At 43.3% G+C, this 5,368-nt stretch overlaps 1 long non-coding RNA gene across 1 annotated transcript; it reads right to left on the bottom strand.

Annotated features, from left to right (window-relative positions):
* Window positions 1-924: 924 nt before the first annotated feature.
* LOC125720766 (uncharacterized) lies at window positions 925-1,864 on the bottom strand. Its single transcript, XR_007385569.1, has 2 exons — window positions 1,501-1,864; window positions 925-1,430 (listed from the first exon to the last, which is right to left on the bottom strand). It is a non-coding gene; the product is annotated as an uncharacterized LOC125720766 (long non-coding RNA).
* Window positions 1,865-5,368: the final 3,504 nt, after the last annotated feature.

Below are 5,368 nucleotides of genomic sequence, written 5' to 3'. Positions count from 1 at the left end.
TTAACATTACCTCGGCATTAGGTACCGCATGTGGCGCAGCCTGTTGAATCTTACCCATCAAACTCATTAGGGCCAATGAAAACTCAAGCAGACCCTCCCCATCCTGTTGCTTCCTAGAAAAGAAAGCTTCCTGCAACAATACATGAGAATAAGAACAACCATACAGCTCACGCAATATTGCCAGTATCCTTTCCGGGTCACCCCGTTCAACCGCGGAGCGATGTTTAATCTCCTCCTTGGCTCCCGCCTCTAAGTGGTCAAACAGAAAAAATGCTTGATCAGCAGATGACAATTGCCGAGCCCGCATACACGCTTGCACCTCGTCCTCCCATTCCTCGAAGCTCACCCCAGACATGGGACACTTCCGGTCCCTAGAAATAAAAGCAAACCGGTCGGTGAAAACACGATGCTCGGCTGAAACAGGTGGAGGTGCAGGGGCGGATTGGGTGACGGAGGGATCTGGAGCCTCTGCTCGCTCCTGGCGCAAACAATCAATATCAGCCTGGAGCTGCCCCACCAAATCCCGGAGCTGTTGCACTTCATCATCCATGACAATAAAGTAGGTGGACTACAAGACTCAGCAAATTTACGTAAAATACCAGCTCAACGGACACAAATGCTGCTGTTTTGCCTCTCGGTTACATACACATTCAAAACCAAATCATAAAACAAAAGATAAAAATTCACCTATCCTTCCAAGGGAGTGATCAGGAAATCACGGTTCCACCATATGCTGGTGAAGATCCTGCCGACTACGCCAAATCTGTGGCGTTACTGAGGGAGGAAGTAGCGAGGGAATACGGAAATGGACAAGCCGACTACGCCACTCTGGGAATTTCACCCAGAGAATTAGAATACCGGAGTTCAAAACCCACTCCAATATAAAAGGACACAGATTCGTGATCACCATAGGGGAGACGCGAAGACCATAAACACTCCCTTTATTAGGCTGCTGGCTATTCACACTCAAAATAAAAACACAAAGAAACCAAACAGCAAATTACAAAACCAAAATCACAGCACAAATAATACACATCAAATCATGTTTAAAACTCTAATCACACGACAAAAGAGAACACAAACCAGGCAGCTGTTATCGGGAGGGGAATGGGAGGCATACAGTCAGACAACACTCTAAGGGGTCCCGCAGTACATGACGCACGTACATCCACCCAAGGGGTGGGCTACAAGAAAGCAACGCGACCACGCAGCGCGGTATCGCCCGACACGGATCCTCACCCACCAGCACCAAGCCTTCCCAACGACACCCCCCCAATGTACATCCAATCAATAAAACCTTAATACTTAAAACCCATTAAAACATGAAACAAAACATAAAACATCCGGCAAAACAGCAGCACTTGTAGTGACTTAGTATCCCGTTGATGGTCTGGCTCACGTCGGTCCGGGACACTCCAAGTCGCGATCCACTACAAATACAAACACAGTATTAGGTATGCCCCTACTACCCAAACGTTGGTAAACGGAGACGAGACATACCTGGCAGATTACACGCGGTAAAAGTTGGAAAGCCTTAAAAGCGGAAGCAACCGCAAGCTGCTAGATTTACTAAGCCCTTGCAACTGTAAGAAAGATACCAAAAGCACATTACAACCACCCATACAGCAAGCAAACGACCCCGTCCACTGATGCCCTACCTGCAGCGTTGGATATAGCCACAACTTCCGGAAAAGGAGATACTAGCGCACGGAGAGTCACGTCACGCTTGCAAATCAGTCACACACACGCAACCACAACCGGGTCCTATATACGCGTGCTGGCTGCAACAATTAAGCAATCAGGTTAATGAAATTACCATGCCCCAACCAGATCGCACCCTCCAGCTCCACCTCATTACAATCGACTCACAGCAGGTGAGTGCAATAGATAAATATTGCGTTTATGGGATGGTGCGTGTTTGTAATTGGTTTTATGAAAATAGCATTTGAGATTGAGTTCAGTAAGTTTGACGTTCCATGAGACCCTGGGGTTATACTTCTGTCTATGTGTAATGTCAATATCCCAAACTGCCTGCTCTCCATCCGCTCCACGACTAAATACTGACCCCGAGGCGGTCAGAGCAGTTGGTAAAACTATATTCGGCAGATTGCTTAAGTTCTGGGAAATGAGATCACTTACGAGGGCCTCTTATTGTGTAGTTCGGCACATAGTGCTGATCTGTTGTATCTGAAAATGGGGAAAGTGGATGGAGTGGAATGAGGCTTTTCAAAATGGTTTCTTCCTTCAGACTTACTAGGTACGGAAAATTTTGCTCTTCACAGACTCTGTCTGTTCAACCCTCCCACTCTTTGAGGCCCTGAACACTTTGCCATCTGTAAATTCAGTTCAGTTCAAAAGAAATGGAGGGAGTGTAAGAGAGAGAATGAAAGTGAAAGTGAGAAAGCACGAGAAAGAAAACAACAGAACTAGAAAGAAAGAATGAAAAGGAACGAAATAGGAAAAAGGAATGAAAAAGAAAGAGTGGTAGAATAAAAAGAAAGATGACAATGGAGAAGAGGTAAACATATGGAAGAATTCAAAATGAACTTTTCAGTTATATAGTGATTGTGACACTTCAGCTACTAGGTCGAAGGTAAAGCTTTTGTCATATTTTTCCGACCTGTTTCTCTTAAATCTTTTTTTTGGGTCATTAATTAAATTTCTTGACCTCTTATTCACTTTGTAGCACACTGTTCATCTTCTGCTGTTTGGATAAATTGGACCATCTGTGGCAGCAAAATAATATATTTACTGGGTATTTACTGGGCTATAAATGACTGATGAGCAGTCTTTGATAATATTTCTTACAGTATTTTGTCCAATTTTACTTTCATTCTTCATTAGGTGATTCTCTTCAATAATACGCACTGTTCTAAAAAAAAAAATTGCGATAAACAGAATCCATCAAAATCAGGTTGCATTCTGTAGATAAACAACCACAAATTAATTATGTTTCATTTTTCATTGATTTCGTTTTATGGTTTAAGGGTAGGTCCATAATTCACACCGGTGTGTCACCATTTGCCTCAGTTTTCCTACATTCCGCAGTGTGCATCCCTGGAGATGTGCGAGTTTGATTAGTTTTCCCTTTACCCTTCTAGGTCAGTGAATCGATTCCATTTTCAGTAGACAGGCATCACTAAATTCCCTTTTTTTAATGAAAAATGTGACTTAGAAAATGAAGCTTTGCATCCCAGGCTTGGTGGGATTATCCAGCTCTGTCAATCATTTACTGGTTTAATGCACATATTGCTTTTTTTCTATTGGTTCTCATTGGGTTAATCCAGGTACTTCCTGATAATCCCACCCAACCCCCTTGCCTTTCAGAATCAAATAATGCCTTATTGTTCTTCCCTCTTGTACACTGGGACCTCTCAGTTTGACAATTGTTCGAATTGCTCAACAAAGCCATTTTCCGGGGAGGCGATAATGAATTGTTTTTTTTTTCCTGGAACATCTCTACCCACGAACCGCTGGAGAGTGCAAAACAAGTGACTCGTGGTGTCTCAGTCACATGACCGTATCCCCAAGTTCCTCCTGACAAGACTAGCTTCTGTCTCTCGAAATTACAGCCCACCACTTATGTGTATATAAATATCCATCCGTCTAGATGTGTCAAGCTAAATGCCAAGCCCCTCGAGTGCCTTAAGTGACAGACAGGGCGAGAGCACATCTTGATCCTGTCCTAGCAAATCGCAGAAGCCTTAGATGAATAATACGAGGTGCTTGATAATCACGGGGCCGGTTGTATTCTCTTGTTCAGGGGACTGGTTCCCAGAGTTTACACATATACAGGTGGAGCTCCTTATCTGCAACATGTGCCTCAGGTAGGATGAGGGTCTTTTCCCAAGCTAGCAATGTGCCTGTTTAAAACCAGAACTAGGTTGGTAACTGCGGGTGAACCGTGTCGCACTATTAACAGCAATATCCGGAAATGGTCCTTTTCAAGTGCAAATAATTTCGTCAGGGGTAACATGGTGGTGCAGTGGTTAGCATTGTTGCCTCACCCCTCTGGGACCCGGGTTTGAGTCTCCGCCTGGGTTATATGTGTGTGGAGTTTGCATGTTCTCCCCATGTCGTCGTGGGGTTTCCTCCGGGTACTCCGGTTTCCCCCCACAGTCCAAAAACATGCTGAGGCTAATTGGAGTTGCTAAATTGCCCGTATATGTGAGTGAATGGTGTGTGAGTGTGCCCTGCGATGGACTGGTCCCCCATCCTGGGTTGTTCCCTGCCTCGTGCCCATTGCTTCCGGGATAGGCTCTGGACCCCACGCGACCCAGTAGGATAAGCGGTTTGGAAAATGGATGGATGGATGGATAATTTCATCATAACCTAGGAGTTAATTCCTGTGGCATCTTGTAACAAGAGATATACTGCACATTAAATTATATTATTGACTATAATGACTGGTAAAATAATTGGTCCAAATAATATTTTAATAGTTCTTCTCAAGCTAGAGCTGGGCTGCGTTTGAACACCAACATAATTTATACCTTTATTGCTCATTCCGACACATTGCTATCTTTTCAATGGGGTGTCGGGATATTTTTAACAACCCCCTGTGTGTTTTTATCCCTCCCCTTCCCAGAACGATTACGGCAATGCGTGTATATGCTGGAAATGATTACTTAATGAGATAAGAAAAGCATGTTGCCGATTTGACCGATCTCTGCGGCATGTTTGTAAATGGTAAATGGACATGTGCTGCGGAGCTACACATTGGACAGTTTTAATAGTGTGATGTACTGACCGGGGGTCCCGATCCAAACGCTGCCACATTTTCCTAAGCGACGGAACCATGCTTTAAAAATGTATAATTTTATAACTAAGGAACTGTTTTCTATTTTTAAAAACGAAACGAGCCATTCTTTTAAAGAAAGGTTTACATGCTGCTTTAATGACTGAAATGGCAAAAAAATAAATCCTGCTTTGCCTTTGAATTACGCACATCATGCTCCATAGTCTGATATACAGTTTGCATCAAAACAAACCGAATTGCAATGTCTTTATGCAACTATAAGTAGTTTATGTACCAAAAAATAACCTAAACCGAGTGCTCTGCGTGAATTAAAAAATAAACGGCTCCGGTTCAGTTGAGTCTTAAAATATGAGACAGGACGAATACTCTAATGTTAATAAGAATTTTTTAAAATTAAGCAAATAACAAGGGCAGCACAATTCAATCAGTCTTGGAGCTTGTTTTAATCTTGACTTAAGAGGCATCCAGCTGCAAACCCATCTTGCGGTTTAACCCAAGAACCAAATGGTTCGTGTTTATGAAAGAATCATTTAAATCCAGCCAAGGTGTTTGCAGACACGCACTTTTACTGAAACAAGTGGCAGAAATCCCCTTGTTTAAAGCCAGCTG

Source organism: Brienomyrus brachyistius, chromosome 25 (genome assembly GCF_023856365.1).
Source record: "Brienomyrus brachyistius isolate T26 chromosome 25, BBRACH_0.4, whole genome shotgun sequence".
NCBI lineage: Eukaryota > Metazoa > Chordata > Actinopteri > Osteoglossiformes > Mormyridae > Brienomyrus > Brienomyrus brachyistius.
Note: the sequence above shows the minus strand (reverse complement) of the source record. Positions and strands in the feature narration are given on the sequence as shown.